The sequence below is a fragment of the Lycium barbarum genome, chromosome 2 (assembly GCF_019175385.1).
Source record: "Lycium barbarum isolate Lr01 chromosome 2, ASM1917538v2, whole genome shotgun sequence".
Classification (NCBI taxonomy): Eukaryota; Viridiplantae; Streptophyta; class Magnoliopsida; order Solanales; family Solanaceae; genus Lycium; species Lycium barbarum.
In genome coordinates, this window is record NC_083338.1 from 11,829,352 (window position 1) to 11,850,921 (window position 21,570).

The following is a 21,570-nucleotide window of genomic DNA, read 5'->3' on the forward strand; positions in this document are numbered from 1 at the left end:
TGTTTTCCCCATCTTTAACATTGGAGGTATTTTTTTTTTTTTGCTCATTTTTGTAAATGAAAAATGATCTTTCTTTTCTATTGCAAATTAAAATTGATCTAACTTTAGCATATGCATTTTTAAATCTTATAAATATAAATAGCAAAGTGTTTTTTTGGATGAATCAAAAGAAGCACATTCTTATAAATTAAAACGGTTCTTTATTTTCCATTATTATATATTAAATATGATCTAAATTTAGTATACCGCTGATCTCTAAATCATGCTGGACTTCACTTATAAATTTGAAAAAATTCGTAACTTCATCTTTCGAAAGGTTAAACTTTAAACCAATGATAAATTTTCACCAGGATATGGCTATATCACACGACATGTTAATTTAGTTCAAGGTGCTATTTTTGGGACACCAACTTTAAATATTTGTCTTAAGCTTAATTTCCACTGACAACATCATTGATTAAAATGATTTTTTTGTTTGAAAACTTTTAATTTTTTTTTGTTTTTTTATGTTAAATCCTTTCATAAATTTTGTTGAGAACTAACATGTTTTATTATTAGTGATTCTTTTTCTACTCCATAAATAGCTTAGTAACATTAGATTTCTTATTTAGGATTAACCAATTTCCTATTTAGGATTAACCAACAATATAGATTAAAAATGATATAAAACATAATTTCTATTTTTCTGTTTTACCCATAATATTAATTACTCATTTCAAACAATTTTTCAAGTCCAATAAAAATACGCAACAATTAATTTGAGTATCATGATAAATTATGCACTTCATTTATTATTTTTTAAGGGCGTGCGAAGTCTATGGTGGCCAAATAAAAGTGACCGGAGGGAGTACCTGTTTGGTTTTAGCCAACTTTTCACTCCAGTTTAAAAGAAAAAGGTAATTTTCCTCTTAAATTTTTAACATTAATTTGTGTGGCAATAAAATCTTGTTTCATTAAGGAAAGATAAAAAGTGTAAAGTTAATTTATTTTCAAATATAAATTATTCCCTTCATCTCAGTTTATGTCACTCATTTCTTTTTAATTTGTCTTTAAAAAGTGAAATTTTTCATGTTTAGTAGTAACAATTGACTTTCAAAGTTCAAACTTCTCATTTTATCTTTAAAAACATAATTTATAGCCACAAAATAATCTAAGATTTATTTTAAATCATGAGTTTCATAAAAAAAAAATTAATAAAATTATATGCTCATTCAATACCTTCACATAAATTGGGAAGGAGAGAATATTATTTTTTTTGTAATAGATTATAAGGAAATAGTATATATGCACTGTGAGTGAGTAAAATTTAAAATTAAATTACTTTTTAATATATAGTAATATAAAAAAGTATGCAACACATATTTTACTTTGGCTTGAGTCATAGATAGACCTCCAAACTTGTCCATATTTTTTACTTGGACCCCTCAACTGAACGGGGTACCATATGAACCCTTTAAGACAATTTTTATTGTGCCACTTGGACACAATATTAATATGCAGCCAAACACAAAAAGAGCGTGCAATTCACACGCCAAATCAACAAATAAAATCGTGACACGTGAATTTTAATTTAAACAAATAAAAAAAACTTTTTTATATATAAAAAAACAATTAAAACATTGTTTCTCTCTCTTCCCAAAAAAGCACCCCTCCCCCTCCCCACCCTCCTTCTCTTCCGCCATTTTTCGTCTTCTTTTCCCGCCCACCCAACCCTCCCTATTTCTCCTTTCTCCCTCCGAATCCACCATTACTGTCCACCATCTTTTCCTCTTCCCCAAAGCCACTATCTATTCAAATATGAATCCTTAAAAAATTTCCGGCCATCTCCATTTTTTCCGGCAGTATATTTATTTGTGCACTAACTCTTTTCATATTACTTTATATTGAAAGCTAATACATTGGAAAAGGCTAGAATTATTGATCCCGTGAAAGTAGTTAGAACAGCATTGGTGGATGCTGCCAGCGTCTCTTTGCTATTGACGACAACTGAGGCTGCCATTGTGGACCGTCAAGGGGAGATAAACCCACTTGCAAACCTCATGCCAAACATGGGTGATATGTACTGATATTGCAAACACAGATGAACTTGATGATCGTGTTGTGGCTGTGATGAAGCAGTCCTAAGACGGGTTACTCTAAGGGACACACTGTTGATTTATTCATTTAGGTAATGCAAGAAATTTATGGTCCCTTCATACAAGTTTTAGTCCTTTTTGAACCTTAAATGGTTACTTAGAAATTGATTAGGAAGTTATGTATTGACCACAAATATTGAAGAAGAAACGGTTAATAACCCATTGTGTATTTGAAAGTTTTTGTAAGGAATTACAGATAGCTCCATGTCTTAGAAAAAAAAATACATTGGAAAAGAAGAGAAAACAAAGCTTGTTGACACTTTACATTCAATGCTTATGCTCTCACTTGAGGTGAAGGAGAAATAGTGAGAGGTGGAGGAGAAATTGTTTATCCCGAATTTGGTAAATCAATTGAATTTGTATGCGGGTATAGGATATGTGTTTGAATTTCGATATATTTGATGGATACAAGATTCGTATGGTTAAGATGTGAAGAAAACGATGATGCTTAGAGGACCACTGTGGATTTATACATCTACTAACATATAAGTATTATTTGTTTGAACAAGTAATAGAGATGAACACAATGATTCCGGACCAAAATCTAATATTGAGAGAGAGATTTGTATATATCTTCTAGTACAAAAATATTGTTGATCCCGGGGAGCCAGCCCCTACAAAGGAGAGTGATGTGCTCTATTTATAGTGTGACCTTCATGGGTCTCATATGATGTGAGCTAATAAAATAATATCAACAAGGACAGCTCTGCACGGATTTGGTGGGATTAGACTGACGGCGCCGTCTGACACACGCATGGTGGGTAGTTGACCAGGACAGGATGTTACTGGCGCGTGACCCGCGTGCAACAGCCACCCGGACCAACGGCCACCCGGACCAACGGCCACCCGGACCAACGGCTACTCGGACCAACGGCTACACGGACCAACGGCCACGAATGCTCGGGTCACCGGGCTTGGTCGTTCCAATGACGAAGAAGGCAGATCAGTCGGCCCCCTCGCTCCACCGGTTTGCCTCTCGTCCGGTTTTTACCGTATACAGATAACCCCACACTTCCCGGATCTCCGATCTATCGGAGTAACGGGGAGTGGATAACTTCCTAAACCGGTGGCCCTGTCAGCTCGTCGTTACCTTCTTATTTCTTTGTTTTGAATGTTTGCCATTATTTTGGTCATGATCGTTGGTCCGTTTTAGGACAGATCGACTTATAGTCGTTAATTCACCGTGCCCGTGGGACTTATCCGATGCTTCATAAGTTCAGATGCCTCTGAATTACGATAGGCATTTTCTTCAGGGTCGGTATTTTTTCAACCTTGGCAAAGTTTTTGATGTAGCAGTCCCCGTTTTGGGGGAATTTGCCGAGCTTTGGCTTGGGTCATTGTGACCTTGTCGCCTTTGTCGAATTTCGGGCACAATCCTCGATATAGAGTATGTGAGTGGGGCAGTGCCGGAATACGGCGGTTACCATCGGGGCGAAGTCCTTTTAACAGAAAGACACCCAAGATTTTGTTATACCAGCTTTTGCGTTTGCAAAATGTTTGTACATATGAGAATTTTAATTCCTTCTGCCTTGTTGTAGTAAATGAAAAATGGGACACGATTCATTATGATCGTTTGGTCCTTACATCGGAGGTTGTGGCCGGTGGCCGGGCCTTAGTTTTGCCGTATCAAATGTTGAATGGGACACGATTCATTATGATCGTTTGGTCCTTACATCGGAGGTTGTGGCCGGTAGTCGGGCCTTAGTTTTGCCGTAGCAAATGTTGAATGGGACACGATTCGTTATGATCGTTTGGTCCTTACGTCGAAGGCTATGGCCGGTGGCCGGGCCTTTGTTTTGCCGTAGTAAATGCTGAATGGGACACGATTCGTTATGATCGTTTGGTCCGGTCTTGACTTGTTGAGCCCCTCCGTTTTCCACTAACCGGGGTAAACCTCGATGTGGGTATAAGTCCCCTAGTATTTATCCGAGCTGCGAGGTCGGGTGAGTGCTATCAAGCCCCCACTTCGGAGGGTGTGACCTCGAGTTTCCGGGTGCTGGTCCCTTATCTTTGTTGAGTAACACGTTGTACTCGTTGCCTCATTAAAAACCTAGTCGGAAAACCCATTTTGGGACAAAATCGTACTAAGGAAAAGAGTGCAACACGTGTTTTCAGACCTAGATTCTAACTTTATCCGGTACTTGACTTCCTGTAAAAAAAGAAAGAGGTCAATAGAAAAACACGAGGAGTCCATACCTTAGTCCGACCTGAAGCTTGGTTTCTCTGGATGAGAATATGGCCGGTACCTCTCCCTCGACGATCTGGCCTCCGGTTCGTAATTCTTCCTTGGTCTCTCCAGACTTTTGTTCATATTTACGGGCCCCGGGGGAAGCTCGAGTTGGTCATCCTCCACCCGAATCTTCGACTCGTACCGGTTATGGACATCTGCCCATGTCACGGCCTCGTATTCCACCAAGCTTTCCTTTAATTTAAACGAAGCCGTCGAGCTCCGAACATTGAGCCCCTTTGTGAAAGCTTGTGCAGCCCATTCCTCCGGAACCGGGGGAAGCTCCATTCGTTCCCTTTGGAACCGGCTGACAAATTCACGCAGTAACTCATCGTTTCTTTGGGAAATACGGAAAATATCCGCCTTCCGAGCCTGCACCTTTTTGGCTCCGGCGTGTGCTTTTATGAAGGCATCGGCGAGCGTTTCGAAAGAAGTGATTGAATGCTCGGGCAGATGATCGTACCAAGTCAATGCTCCTTTTGCCAGAGTTTCCCCGAATTTTTTCAGCAACACGGATTCGATTTCATCCTCTTCCATATCATTGCCTTTTATTGCACAGGTGTATGAGGTCACGTGTTCGCAAGGGTCCGTTGTGCCGTCATATTTTTGGATATCCGACATTTTGAACCTCTTCGGGATCAATTTCGGGGCCGCACTCGGAGGAAAAGGCTTTTGAATGTACCTTTTCGAGTTTGGCCCTTTTAGCAAAGGTGGAGCCCCCGGTATTTGATCCACCCGGGAGTTATACGTCTCGACCCTCTTTTCGGTCGAGTCTACACGTTTTGCCAAAGTTTCGAGCATCTTTAGAACCTCGGTGGAGGAACCGGCTCCGGAACCGTTACTCTCGACCATCCGTGGCTCGTTTCTTCCGATTTCGACAACACCCTTCGTCTTCCCCAGGGTTGCTTCATCTCCTCTGTTTTGCAACCGGGCTATTGCGATTCCCTGTTCAGCAATCGCCGCTCTCTGTTCCTGCAACATTTCAAAAATTAAACGCAAGTCAATATTATCATTCGGGGTATCCGGTTCTTTCCGGACTTGTGTCCCGGACAAAGTAATCGAATTGTTAGTATTTAAAGGGTCAGTGGGGTTTGGCAATCCTCGCGGCCCGCTGCCTTCATTTTCGGCCACGATCTCGTTGTTGCTGACGTGACTAGATTGCCCACTGTTAGCCATTTGGTCCGTTTCTTCCGAGACGGACAGCAGATGTTTCCGATTTTGATGGGTAAGATAGAGATCAAGATCAAAGACCACTATTATCCTAGCCCCACGGTGGGCACCAAACTGTTTACCCCGAATTTGGTAAATCAATTGAATTTGTACGCGGGTATAGGATATGTGTTTGAATCTCGATATATTTGATGGATACAAGATTCGTATGGTTAAGATGTGAAGAAAACGATGATGCTTAGAGGACCACTGTGGATTTATACATCTACTAACATATAAGTATTATTTGTTTGAACAAGTAATAGAGATGAACACAATGATTCCGGACCAAAATCTAATATTGAGAGAGAGATTTGTATATATCTTCTAGTACAAAAATGTTGTTGATCCCGGGGAGCCAGCCCCTACAAAGGAGAGGGATGTGCTCTATTTATAGTGTGACCTCCATGGGTCTCATATGATGTGAGCTAATAAAATAATATCAACAAGGACAGCTCTGCACAGATTTGGTGGGATTAGACTGACGGCGCCGTCTGACACACGCATGGTGGGTAGTTGACCAGGACAGGATGTTACTGGCGCATGACCCGCGTGCAACGGCCACCCGGACCAACGGCTACTCGGACCAACGGCCACCCGGACCAACGGCTACTCGGACCAACGGCTACACGGACCAACGGCCACGAATGCTCGGGTCACCGGGCTTGGTCGTTCCAATGACGAAGAAGGCAGATCAGTCGGCCCCCTCGCTCCACCGGTTTGCCTCGCGTCCGGTTTTTACCGTATACAGAAATGGTGTTGTCGGTGGAGTAACCGATTTTGGAGAAGATGAAGGAGAGAGAGAAAAAAATATTTTTTTTCCTTTTCTGTTGACACTTATTATTTGAGACCCACATCAATAGCATTTTAAATGGTTCTCACGCTCCTTAAAAAAAGTGGGCAACACGCACAGTGACAGGTATCTATATGGCACAATAAAGATTGTCTTGAACGGTTCATATGGTACGCCGCTCAATTGAGGGATTCAAGTGAAAAATATGAACAAATTTGAAAGTCTATCTATGACTTAAAGCCTTTTACTTTTCATGCATACTTACGAAAAAGAGAGTCAAGAAACATAGAGAACATCTAACTTTTGCTGTGGCCAAAATTTTCTTTGCTTGTGAATGTGTCTTTGTTATCTTTTCTAAACTTTGAGACACTATCATTATTTTGGGGAGATTTGATTTTGATTCCCTGAATTATAATATTCTTTCTCTTTTTTAACTACATAATGCTGAGATAATTATTCAAATCACCTATTGGACCAAGAGTAAAGAAAGATTTAAAAACATATAATGTCTTTTAAGCAAAATTACTTATTTGGTACCGTGAAGTTACATTTTTAGTTGTCGAGCTAAAATTACTTGATCGGTGGAAGCCATCTCAGTGTTGGGCATAGAGTAGTTGGAGGAACTTTCACCTTTTTCCTTTGGAACATCCATAGTTTGTTTTAACTCTCTCACTGGCTAGTGTACTTCTAATCTGAGTAGGTTTGGACCGTCTTAAGGCTGAAGACCATATGAGTCGTTCTAAATGAAAACTTCTTTTTTTGTTTCCCATTCATTGTTCAATATCTGCGTTAGAACCTGAAAATTCTTGTTCGCACATTGCGGTACCCATTTCGACGGCACTCCCTTTGCTAAATTTCATAAAAACAGAAGCATAAATGACCCAAAATTATAATTGATGATATTTTTAATCATTAAAACAAAGTACAAAAATATTTTTTACCCTTTTTCCTATTTATTTTAGACCATAAGTTTCAATTTTTTTTCCAAAAAAAAAAAAAAAAAAAACCTTGTGCTCAATCACTAAAACTTTGAAATACCAAAACTATTCATCGCATATTTAACAGACTATTTAGAATCTACTCTCATGTTTGAGGGATCATTTTTAGAATTTTTGACCGAAATAATTCATTATATAAGTCAATTAACAAAATAATACATTTTTTTGAAACTTTACAGAACTAGTATAAACGTATTTCTCAGTAACGTATTAGATATTATTTTATTCAAAAAATTCAACGGACAAAAACTAACAGCTGACGGAGCAAACAGATATATAAAACGTTAGTATCATTAACGTTTTTATAATTCGTTACTGTCAGTAACGTTTTTATAATTCGTTACTGTGAGTTACGTATTAAGGCTAATACGTTACTAACAGTAACGACTTATACGTGGCTTTATTATGTCTTCACTTTTTGATATCACCCAATACTTTTAACTTGGAGTATAAATTTATATATAAAATTTTTAAAATTGCATTAATAAGCATGAACCAATTTTTAAAAGTACAATGGGTTTAATATATAAGAACTTTAAATATTGAACCAACAAAATTTATATCCTTAATCTAGCGGACCTTCTAGCTTACTGTATGATATTTTGCTCTTATTCCCAGCTCTATCATATATGATCAGGTGATACTACTAGAAAGTAGAATTTTGAGGGTCTCTTCGTAAAAACAATTATCAGAATCGTACTCGTGGTAATTGTTTCCGATGGACTTTCAACAAAAACGTCATCTGGTATTCTGATAATTTTAGTCATATGAAGTATTTACATATTTGAGAAATCAAACTAATCGCCGTTATCGTACAAAGAACAACACGGATCTTGAATTTTTTATGAAAAGGATCCTTGTTTTAAAAGGAATAGGTGACTAGGTCATGTCCCAAAAGTTAATTGGATGAATTTTTACTAGCTTATAAGGTAAATAAATGTAGAAGGAAGACCTACCTCATTTAATTACTCATTTTTCATATGTGGATAATTATATCAATTATCTTACGAAAATATACGAGATTAAAACTTAATGCTCCAGATATTTTTCGTGTCATATATAAGAATCTAAGTTTAAATTAGGGAGATTATATTAATTGGTGCTGTTAAGTCTAAGTATGGTAGGCCGACAACAACATATGTATGAATTCAATAATATAATTCATACTTGATTATCGCAGATGCATTAGGAAACACTTATTAGTGATATCAATAAGTGAAGACATAATAAAGTCACGTATAAGTCGTTACTGTTAGTAACGTATTAGCCTTAATACGTAACTCACAGTAACGAATTATAAAATCGTTACCGACAGTTTTATATATCCGTCAGTCGTTAGTTTTTGTCCGTTAAAATTTTTTAATAAATAAATATCTAATACGTTACTGAAAAATACGTTTATACTAGTTCGGTAAAGTTTTAAAAAAAAAATATTTTCATTAATCAATTTAAATAATGGATTATTTTGGTAAAAGAAATCTCATTTTTATCATTTTCTCAACTTTTTACTGAGCGAATCAAGTATCCCAAAAATAAAATAAAAATTGAAGTCTTCAAATCTTCAACACCATAGTCAATCACATATGATCACAAGAACACCATGTGCTAATAAAAACAGTCCAGACTTTGTTACATAAAACGAAAATTATAAAAATAAAAAAAATCACAACGTGAGAATTAGTGAAAACAAAACTTTTATAGATTACCATCTTCTAAGTTCCACTTAGATCGAAGCGTTGATGAATTACCTCCTACCAGAATTGCGAAAACCGCGGGTAGAAGGGCGTGTCCTATTCCTAGTAGTAGTGAATAGGGAATTTCCCCTTCCTCCAAACATATTCCAAAGGTCCCATGCAGTTGAAGCCACATAACTCCCCTTGTTAAGCATATCAAGGAACTTATCAAATGTCTCTTTATTAAAATAATTTCCCTCCTCACTACTACTAGGATTTGTCGTTTCTTGCTCTTGCAATAATGTTTCGTACATGTAAAGCCTAGCACAAGCTTTCGAAAAATGAGGGAGAGGAAACTGAGATGAGATTGTGTCTTGGTAAGGCGAATATTGACAAGGCAAACCGGCTAGAAGTTGCAAAACCAAATCTTGATCTGATACAGGATTGTTGATTTCTGCTAGAGCATCGGCTATGGATTGCAAACTTTTCACGTAAGATTCAATGGTCTCGTGATCCTCCTTTCTGGTACCGTGAAGTTGCATTTTCAGTCGTTGAGCTACAAACTTTTCATCTTCAGCAAAATTTGTTTCATCTTTCTTTGATGGAAAACTCATTGTTGGTCTCTAGTGTTTGTTTCTCCTCTCTCTGGCTGCTATACTTTGTTGTTGGTTCACGTTTACATTGTAATGTTGAAGACCTTATAAGATTCCATTTGGTACTGTAGACAAAACTACATGTTCATTTGTAATTGGACAACTAAAAACAATCTACCCCTTCATTCACTTTTATTTGTCCAATATTCTAAAAAAGCATTTTCCTTTTAGCATATCAATAGAAAATAATTTTTATTTTTCTGTTTTACCCATAATATTAATTAGTCATTTCAAATAATTTTTCAAGTCCAATAAAAATATGCAAAGGTATCATGACAAATTATACATTTTATTTATTATTTCTGAAGGGACATGCGAAGTCTATAGTGGCCAAATAAAAGTGAACGGGAGGTGGCACCTGTTTGGTTTTAGCAAATTTTTCACTCTAGTTTAAAAGAAAGAGGTAATTTTCCTCGTAAATTTTTAACATTAATTTCTGTGGCAATAAAATCTTTTTTCACTAAGGTACTATAAAAAGTGTAAAGTTAATTTATTTTCAAATATAAATTATTCCCTTCATCCAGTTTATGTCACTTTTATTTGGCCATTATAGACTTCGCACGTCCTTAAAAAATAATAAATAAAGTGCATAATTTATCATGATACCCTTATTAATTGTTGCATATTTTTATTGGACTTGAAAAATTATTTAAAATGAGTAATTAATACTATGGGTAAAATGGAAAAATAGAAATTATTTTCTCTTGATTTGCTAAAAGTGAAAATGTATTTTTAGAAGATTGGACAAGTAAAAGTGAAGGAGGAAGTAGATTGTTTTTAGTTGTCGAATTACAAATGAACATTAAGTTTTGTCTACAGTACCAAATGGAATCTTAAGGAGCCGTTTGGACATAATTTGAAATCATAAGATGAAATCATGGTGATTTGAGGTTGAAGTTTTATTTGGACTTGCAATTTGAATTTCTTAAGTTGTATTTTTCTTATAGACATAAAAACCCCACAAGTTATGAAAACAATTAAAATTTTCTCAATTCTTATACAATCTTACCTAATGAGCAAGTTATAGTTCCTAACAAAATTAATACGCTACTAGAAGGCCGTTCTAAAAACTACAACATCAACTGATCAAACTTTAATTCAATAAAATGAAAAATTGAACATGAATTGTAGTCTAACTAATCTTTAATATAATCGTCTCATATGGTTAGTAAGAGTAAATTTGTTATAAATATACTACCAACTTGTAGATATTTTAATAGTTGATATAAATAGTTGGTAAACATGATTGGTAAATATATCTACCAACTTATGGATTTATTTTTACAAAATATAAATTTATGAGTTAACTTTTACATTTAAAAAATTTGAAATCATGATTTGGAATTATAAATCATGCCTTTTTGTATGATTTGAAATTTCATCTCATTAGATGAAATCGCATATCCAAATGCCTACATGTAATTTCAGTTTCAAATAAATTTTACTTAAATGACATTATATGTTTTTTAATTCGACAACTAAAAACAATCTACTTCCTCCTTCACTTTTACTTGTCCAATATTCTAAAAATACATTTTCACTTTTAGCAAATTAAGAGAAAACAATTTCTATTTTTCTATTTTACTCATAGTATTAATTACTCATTTCAAATAATTTTTCAAGTCCAATAAAAATATGCAACAATTAATAAGGGTATCATGGTAAATTATGCACTTCATTTGTTATTTCTTAAGAGACGTGTAAAGTCTATAGTTGACAAGTAAAAGTGAACGGAGGGAGTACCTGTTTGGTTTTAGCCATTTTTTCACTCTAGTTTAAAAGAAAAAGGTAATTTTCCTCGTAAATTTTTTACATTAATTTGTGAGGAAATAAAATCTTGTTTCATTAAGGTAAGATAAAAAGTGTAAAGTTAATTTATTTTCAAATATAAATTATTCCCTTCATTCCAATTTATGTCACTCTTTTCTTTTTAATTTGTCTTAAAAAAAGTGATATTTTCATGTTTAGTAGTAACAATTGACCTTCAAAGTTCAAACTTCTCATTTTATCTTTAAAAACATAATTTATAGCCACTAAATAATCTAAAATTTATTTTAAACCATGAGTTTCATAAAAAAAATTAATAAAATTATGTGCTCAGTTAATACCTTCACATAAATTGGGAAGGAGAGAGTATTATTTCTTTGTAATAGATTATAAGGAAATAGTAATATATACACTGTGAGAGAGTAAAATTAAAATTAAATTACTTTTTAATATATAGTATTAAAAAAAGTATGCAACACATATTTTACTTTTCAATTAAAATAGTACGATGAGATGACAATTCATTGGACTAAGAGCTAATTTGGTTGGTGGATGAAAAGTCGACAGGGATGCTTTCTTACGAAAAAGAGAGTCAAGAAACGTAGAGAACATCTAACTTTTACTGGGTCATTTGCTTGTCCTTCAAAGGCACGTCATTTGCTTGTCCTTCAAAGGCACTGGCCTTTAATTTTTGCCACTTAAATTATTATTTTTTAATTTTTATCCTTCGCGTAATATTTTAAGGTTTTGAATTTGAATTTTAATTCAATAAAAAAAAATTATAAGGCAGAGATTTATAGTAAAATTAGGCCTATTCAAGCAGGGATTTTGCCTTAAAACAAACTTTTACCTAAAATTAGACCTTACGGCAAATCTCTGCGTGAACAGGTCTAACTTTGCTCGAATAGGCCTAATTTTGCAATAAACTTTTACCTTGTGATTTTTTTTTAATATTTGCTGAGCGAGAATTCGAACCTAAAACTCTTGAGTTTTTAGGCGAAAGACAAAAATTAAAGATTTCAAATTTGAGGGGCAAAAATTAAATACCAGTGCCTTTCAAGGGCATTCCGCACAAAAAAAAAATGACTTTTGCTGTGGCCAAAATTTTCTTTGCTTGTATATGTGACTTTGTTATCTGTTCTAAACTTTGAGACACTATCATTGTTTTGGGGGGATTTGATTTTGACTCCCTGAAGGCCTGAATTATAATTTTCTTTTTCTTTTTTTAACTACATAATGCTGAGATAATTATTCAAATCATCCATTGGACCAACAGTAAAAAAAGATCTTAAAAAGTATAATATCATTTAAGCAAAATTTATTTGAAACTTAAATTACATGTAGGCGTTTGGACATGAGATTTCATCTTATGAGATGAAATCTCAAATCATCCAAAAAGGCATAATTTGGGATTTCAAATCATGATTTTAAATTTTTTAAATGTAAAAGTTTACCCATAAATTTATATTTTGTAAAAATAAATCTATAAGTCGGTAAATATATTTACCAATCATATGAGAGGATTATATTAAAGAGTAGTTACACTACAACTCATGTTCAATTTTGGTTCTGGATGAGTGAAGTCTCTAGCATACTTTTTTGGTTTGGTTCACTTTATATTTACTAACCATATGAGAGGATTATAATCCATTAAAAAGTAGTTACACTATAACTCATGTTCAGGATAAGTTAAGTATCTAGTATACTTTTTTGGTTTGGTTTACTTTACCCTGTAAGGTTGAAATCCTTAAGATTCCGTTGATACTAGAGTCCGACACTTTTGTAACCTAAAAAAAAAAAAAAAATTGGAATCAAACTAACCCATTAAAAAAAAAATCAAACTAGGCTTCACGCACAGATTCTGTGCGTGAAACCCTTCCCTAAAAACCCCAACCCACCGCATGCACTCTCTCCTCTTTCATTTCCTCCATCTTCACCCTTTCAACACACTTTTGCACTTCCAAAAACATGTCTCAAAGTTTTGAAACTTCAATGTTTGCTATACAACTCGATATTTGCGAATGCAGTTATTACTGTAAACTAAAAACATCAAAGACCCAAGATAATCCGGGTCGTCGTTTTTAGCGTTGTAAAGTGCCCGAAGTAAGTGTTTTTACATTTTTTAGTAATTTTTTTCTTCACGTTATCCATATATTTTACTTTAAAAAACTGATTTTCTTATAATGTTTATAGGATATAGGCGGTTGCAAATACTTTCGGTGGGAAGATAGCATTCACGTGGATAAAACGGTGGCGGCGAAGTTTAAAAATCTATTTTTGGATAGAGATACCGTGACTTCACGGTATCTCTAGAGATACCGCTAAGTTGGACTCGGAATTTAAGCTTGTGGAAGCTGAAGAAAAAATTGAAGGTTTGGAGGTGTTGCTCACCGATTCCGAAAAAAAAAATGAAATTTTCTGAAGGCTAAACTTAGAGAGGCTCAACACGAGCAAATAACTTTGAAAGAAAAACTTAAATTGTGAAAGATTATTTGTGCTATGTTGTTGTTATTCATTATTTACATGTATTTTGTTTATTAAGTTTAATATTTCTATGGATTCTGTTTTTTACAAGTTGTACCTTTTCCCCTATAATGTAATCTGCACCTTTTATGTACTAATTTATTTGTGTTTTTTTTGTGAAATTGTCAATTAATAATAGACTTTAACAATAAACATTGAAGAATTAAAAACATGCCAAACTAATTCAAATTTATGACTTCATCATAAAATAAAAATACAAATTAACAGCCTTAGTCGGAAACTTAAATGACCCATAATCTAAGACAGTGAGCCCTAAATAGACTCTAATCGTCATCAGAATAGAAGTCCTTGATATCTTCCTCAGAACGATATTAGCGGTCTCTTAACACACATCTTTTTTCAGGAGATGTTAGTTCTCTACCGGTTGATGATGCTTGTTCTTCAGCCAACTTTAGCATGTAAAATCTACAACGTCTTGCCAGCATTCTGTTGTTTTCTTTTCTAATCCTTTGTACGGCCATCTCGCAAGTTGCTGGACCTACTCGAGGTATGGTTAGTGAGTACCTTGTTGGGATTGGAGCGTTGAGATTTTTCAAGTCTCGAACAAGACGTTCTGATTCGGCAATCCATTGTGACCATTCTAGGCGTAAACGCAATAATATTCTCGCGGATCTGAATATTTCACACTGCAGAAATCATCATTACGCTCTACAAGAAAGTGCGGATTTAGCTCGTCTAGTTTGAAATCACTGGTATCACTCGAAAAACTGCTATGATTTGAACTCTTATCATCACTGCTATTTGGTTCTTTTGGAAGAAGTAAAGACCAAACTGAGTTTCTACTACTCGACATTGCATATGGCGTAATCTAATAAAAAAAAGAAAGGGCTATTTATATAGTTGCAAACCCCCAAGTACCTTCGGGAGGGGGGGAGGGGGGAGGGTCTTTATGACCCTACCTACTTACCTTATTATAAGAAAAATATTAATCTTCATCGGACATTTCACAGTTCGAATCCCACTTGGATCTAAATCTTGTGCTACCATATTCTACCCTATGGTAACGTATTTGCATCCGATTGTTCTCTTTGCGAAAACGATTAAGACCAAAATTAAACTCTTGTGGAGTTCCGCGAGGCATTGACTTAGCACTTTTTTTGGGCGTTTAAGCCTTATTGAAGCTAACTTTTGCTCCAGTGCTTCAGCCTCCCTAACACGCCAATTTCACTCCTCTCTCGTTGCTTTATTATATTCTTGATTGAATCTTTTGTTAGGGTTATTTGAGTAATGAAAATCATCATCATCTAGTTCTCATGTCCTACCCATTGCTTTAAATATTTTTGCTGGGGTAAAACATGTAATAGAATCAAGATTTTCAAATTGGTTGTAGAATGTCATGATAACTCATTTTAAAGTGAATACTAGTTGTTTGTCAATCATGTTATATATATTCATGCATGTTTTGACCGTTTATTTGAATTAAATTTATATTACGCAATGTTCTTGTGTGCAATGGGACATGATTTGACAATGCATGCCAATTTCAGCTTTTTTATGATACCTAAAGGACCGATTTGACAATACAATGCTGCATTTTTGACCGTTTATTTGAATTAAATTCATATTACGCAATGTTCTTGTGCGCAATAGGACATGATTTGACAACACATCATGCATGCCAATTTCAGCTTTTTTATGACACCTAAAGGACCGATTTGACAACACAACGCTGTATTTTTGACCGTCCATTTGAATTAAATTCATATTACGCAATGTTCTTGTGCGCAATAGGACATGATTTGACAACACATCATGCATGTAATTTTTTTTTTATGACACCTAAAGGGTCGATTTGACAACACAATGTTGCATTTTTGACCGTTTATTTGAATTAAATTCATATTACGCAATGTTCTTGTGCGCAATAGGACATGATTTGACAACATATCATGCATGCCAATTTCAGCTTTTTTATGACACCTACAGGACCAATTTGACAACACAATGCTGCATTTTTTACCGTCCATTTGAATTAAATTCATATTACGCAATGTTCTTGTGCGCAATAGGGGTGAATATGAATCTATTTAAGAAGAATGTTAGACGAGGTAAAACCTCATCCATTTCATAAGTTTAAGTCTCTTAAGTCATTCAAAAAAACCTATCTTAAGTTCCTACAAAAAATGGCTCAAGATATTCCACCAGTTAAGGTTTCAATACATTGGGATGGTATTATCCTTTATGGCAATAGTACAGTTCGTTACAATAAAAGACCAAACGTTCATGTTAAATGTCCAGTTGAAATGTCTTATGAATCACTAGTCACTTACATATGTGAAAAAATAAAGGTTAGTAGAGATGAGTATGAAATCTCTATAACAGGCAGATATCCACAATCAATTTCCAATGGTATAGTGCTTTATGGTAGGTATTATATCAATGATGATGATTCTTTAAGGGATTATTTGAATGCGCAGGAAGAATTAAAACATTTAGTCGCCCTTAATGTTCTGGAGATGTATGTTGAAAAGATACCCAGAGAAGTTCCGCAAGAGCAGCCCAGTCAAGCTAACACGTATGGAGATTTTATGTGGTATTTTGAGTGGCCAGGTGCCGCTGGAAAATCTTACCCAACAATTAAATCAAACTTGGTAAATATGCATTCTTATATTATTATTTTGTGCAGTAGTACGTGTTTATTGTATATATTAGTAAATAACCATTTCTAAATCTTTATAGGGGTTATAGACCTGATACAAGTAATACTGAGTAGTCATCTTAATTTAGTGGAGCAAGTCATTATTATCAGAACTCTCAGTCCAGTGGAGCTGATTATTACAATAATTCTCAGTTCAGTGGAGCTGATTATTATAACAATTCCCAGTTCGGTGCAGCTGATTATTATCAAAACTCGCTAGTGGTACCACCTGTGGATGAAAGGCAGTCCTCTCAGTTTGGCAGAGTTGATATATTACTTTTCAAGGCAAACTTTTCAAGGTAATTTTCCTCGTAAATTTTTTACATTAATTTGTGAGGAAATAAAATCTTGTTTCATTAAGGTAAGATAAAAAGTGTAAAGTTAATTTATTTTCAAATATAAATTATTCCCTTCATCCTAGTTTATGTCACTTTTTCCTTTTTAGTTTGTCCTAAAAAAGTGATATTTTTTCATATTTAATAGTAACAATTTGCCTTCAAAGTTCAAACTTCTCATTTTACCTTTAGAAACTAATTTATAATCGCAAAAAAATCTAAGATTTATTAGACCATGAGTTTCAAAAAAATAAAAATAAAATAAAACTATGTGCTAAGTCAATACATTCACATAAATTGGGAAGGAGAGAATATTACTTTTTTGTAATAGATTATAAGGAAATAGCAATATATAAACTGTGAGAGAGTAAAATTTAAAATTAAATTACGTTTTAGTATATATTAAAAAATATGCAACACATATTTTACTTTTCAATTAAAATAGTACGATGAGATGACAATTCATTGCACTAAGAGCTAATTTGGTTGGTGGATGGAAAGTCGACAGGGATGCTTTCTTACGAAAAAGAGAGTCAAGAAAATATAGAGAACATCTAACTTTTACTGGGCCATTTGCTTGTCCTTCAAAGGCACTGGCCTTTAATTTTTGCCACTTAAATTATTATATTTTAATTTTTATCCTTCGCGTAATATTTTAAGGTTTTGAATTTTAATTTTAATTCAATAAAAAAATTACAAGGTAGAGATTTATAGTAAAATTAGGCCTATTCAGGCAGGAGTTTTGCCTTAAAGTAAACTTTTACCCAAAATTAGGTCTTACGGCAAACCTTTGCCTGAACGGGTCTAACTTTGCTCGAATATGCCTAATTTTGTAATAAACTTTTACCTTGTGAATTTTTTTAATATTTGCTGAGCGGGAATTCGGACCCAAAACTCCTGAGTTTTTAGGCGAAAAGCAAAAATTAAAGATTTTAAATTTGAGGGGCAAAAATTAAATATCAGTGCCTTTCAAGGGCATTCCGCCCAAAAAAATGACTTTTGCTGTGGCCAAAATTTTCTTTGCTTGTGAATGTGACTTTGTTATCTATTCTAAACTTTGAGACACTATCACTGTTTTGGGGGGATTTGATTTTGATTCCCTGAAGGCCTGAATTATAGTTTTCTTTTTCTTTTTTAACTACATAATGCTGAGATAATTATTCAAATCATCCATTGGACCAACAGTAAAAAAAGATATTAAAAAGTATAATGTCATTTAAGCAAAATTTATGTGAAACTGAAATTACATGTAGGCATTTGGACATGAGATTTCATCTTATGAGATGAAATCTCAAATCATCCAAAAAGGCATAATTTGGGATTTTAAATTTTTTAAATGTAAAAGTTGACCTATAAATTTATATTTTATAAAAATAAATCTATAAGTCGATAAATATATTTACCAACCATATGAGAGGATTATATTAAAGAGTAATTACACTACAACTCATTTTCAATTTTGGTTCTGGATGAGTGAAGTCTCTAGTATACTTTTTTGGTTTGGTTCACTTTATATTTACCAACCATATGAGAGGATTATAATCCATTAAAGAGTAGTTACTCTATAACTCATGCTCAGGATGAATTAAGTATCTAGTATACTTTTTTGGTTTGGTTCACTTTACCCCGTAAGGTTGAAATCCTTAAGATTCCGTTGATACTGGAGTTCGGCACTTTTGTAACCTAAAAAATAAAAAAATTGCGAACCAAACTAACCCATTAAAAAAAAAAAAAAAAACTAGGCTTCACGCACAGATTCTGTGCGTGAAACCCTTCCCTAAAAACCCCAACCCACCGCATGCACTCTTTCCTCCATCTTCACCCTTTCAACACACTTTTGCACTTCCAAAAACATGTCTCAAAGTTTTGAAACTTCAATGTTTGTTATACAACCCGATATTTGCGAATGCAGTTATTATTGTAAACTAAAAACATCAAAGACCCAAGATAATCCGGGTCGTCGTTTTTGGCATTCTAAAGTGCCCGAAGTAAGTGTTTTTACATTTTTTAGTGATTTTTTTCTTCACGTTATCCATATAAAAAATTTGATTTTCTTATAATGTTATAGGATATAGGCGGTTGCAAATACTTTCGGTGGGAAGATAACATTCACGTGGATAAAACGGTGGCGGCGAAGTTTACAAATCTAATTTTGGATAGAGATACCGTGACTTCACGTATCTCTAGAGATACCGCTAAGTTGGACTCGGAATTTAAGCTTGTGGAAGCTGAAGAAAAAATTGAAGGTTTGGAGGTGTTGCTCACCGATTCCGAAAAAAAAATGAAATTTTCTGAAGGCTAAACTTAGAGAGGCTCAACACGAGCAAATAACTTTGAAAGAAAAACTTAAATTGTGAAAGATTATTTGTGCTATGTTGTTGTTATTCATTATTTACATGTATTTTGTTTATTAAGTTTAATATTTCTATGGATTCTGTTTTTTACAAGTTGTACCTTTTCCCCTATAATGTAATCCGCACCCTTTATGTACTAATTTATTTGTGTTTTTTTGTGAAATTGTCAATTAATAATAGACTTTAACAATAATCATTGAAGAATTAAAAACATGCCAAACTAATTCAAATTTATGACTTCATCATAAAATAAAAATACAAATTAACAGCCTTAGTCGAAAACTTAAATGACTCATAATCTAAGACAGTGAGCCCTAAATAGACTCTAATCGTCATCAGAATAGAAGTCCTTGATATCTTCCTCAGAACGATATTAGCGGTCTCTTAACACACATCTATTTTCAGGAAATGTTAGTTCTCTACCGGTTGATGATGCTTGTTCTTCAGCCAACTTTAGCATGTAAAATCTACAACGTCTTGCCAGCATTATGTTGTTTTCTTTTCTAATCCTTTGTACGGCTGTCTCGCAAGTTACTGGACCTACTCGAGGCATGGTTAGTGAGTACCTTGTTGGGACTGGAGCGTTGAGATTTTTCAAGTCACGTTCTGATTCGGCAATCCGATGTGACCATTCTCGGCATAAACCGCAATAATATTCTCGCGGATCTGAATATTTCACAGTGCAAAAATTATCATTACGCTCTACAAGAAGGTGCGGAGTTAGCTCGTCTAGTTTGAAATCACTGGTTCACTCGAAAAACTGCTATGATTTGAACTCTCATCATCACTGCTATTTGGTTCTTTTGGAAGGAGTAAAGACCAAGTTGAGTTTCTACTACTCGACATTGAATATGGTGTAGTCTAATAACAAAAGAAAGGGCTACTTATATAGTTGCAAACCCCCAAGTACCCTCGGGGGGAGGGTGGAGTCTTTATGACCCTACCTACTTACCTTATTATAAGAAAAATATTAATCTTCATTGGACATTTCACAGTCTGAATCCCACTTGGATCTAAATCTTGTGATACCATATTCTACCCTATGGTAACCTATTTGCATCCGATTGTTCTCTTCGCGAAAACGATTAAGAGCAAAATTAAACTCTTGTGGAGTTCCGCGAGGCATTGACATAACACGTTTTTTTGGGCGTTTAAGCCTTATTGAAGCTAACTTTTGCTCCAGTGCTTCAGCCTCCCTCACACGCCAATTTCACTCCTCTCTCATTGTTTTATTGTATTCTTGATTGAATCTTTTGTTAGGATTATTTGAGTAATGAGAATTATCATCATCTAGTTTCCATGTCCTACCCATTGCTTCAAATATTTTTGCTCGGGTAAAACATGTAATAGAATCAAGATTTTCAAATTGGTTGTAGAATGTCATGATAACTCGTTTTAAAGTGAATACTAGTTGTTTGTCAATCATGTTATATATAGTCATGCATTTTTTGACCGTTTATTTGAATTAAATTCATATTACGCAATGTTCTTGTGCGCAATGGGACATGATTTGACAACACATTATCCATGCCAATTTCAGCTTTTTTATGACACCTAAATGACCGATTTGATAACACAATGCTGCATTTTTGACCGTTTATTTGAATTAAATTCATCTTACGCAATGTTTTTGTGTGCAATAGGACATGACTTGACAACACATAATGATGCCAATTTCAGCTTTTTTTATGACACCTAAAGGACCGATTTGACAACACAATGCTGCATTTTTGACCGTCCATTTGAATTAAATTCATATTACGCAATGTTATTATGTGCAATAGGACATGATTTGACAACACATCATGCATGCCAATTTCAATTTTTTGATGACACCTAAAGGACCGACTTGACAACACAATGCTACATTTTTTATCGTTTATTTGAATTAAATTCATATTACGCAATGTTCTTGTGCGCAATAGGACATGATTTGACAACATATCATGCATGCCAATTTCAGCTTTTTTATGACACCTACAGGACCAATTTGACAACACAATGCTGCATTTTTTACCGTCCATTTGAATTAAATTCATATTACGCAATGTTCTTGTGCGCAATAGGGGTGAATATGAATCTATTTAAGAAGAATGTTAGACGAGGTAAAACCTCATCCATTTCATAAGTTTAAGTCTCTTAAGTCATTCAAAAAAACCTATCTTAAGTTCCTACAAAAAATGGCTCAAGATATTCCACCAGTTAAGATTTCAATACATTGGGATGGTATTATCCTTTATGGCA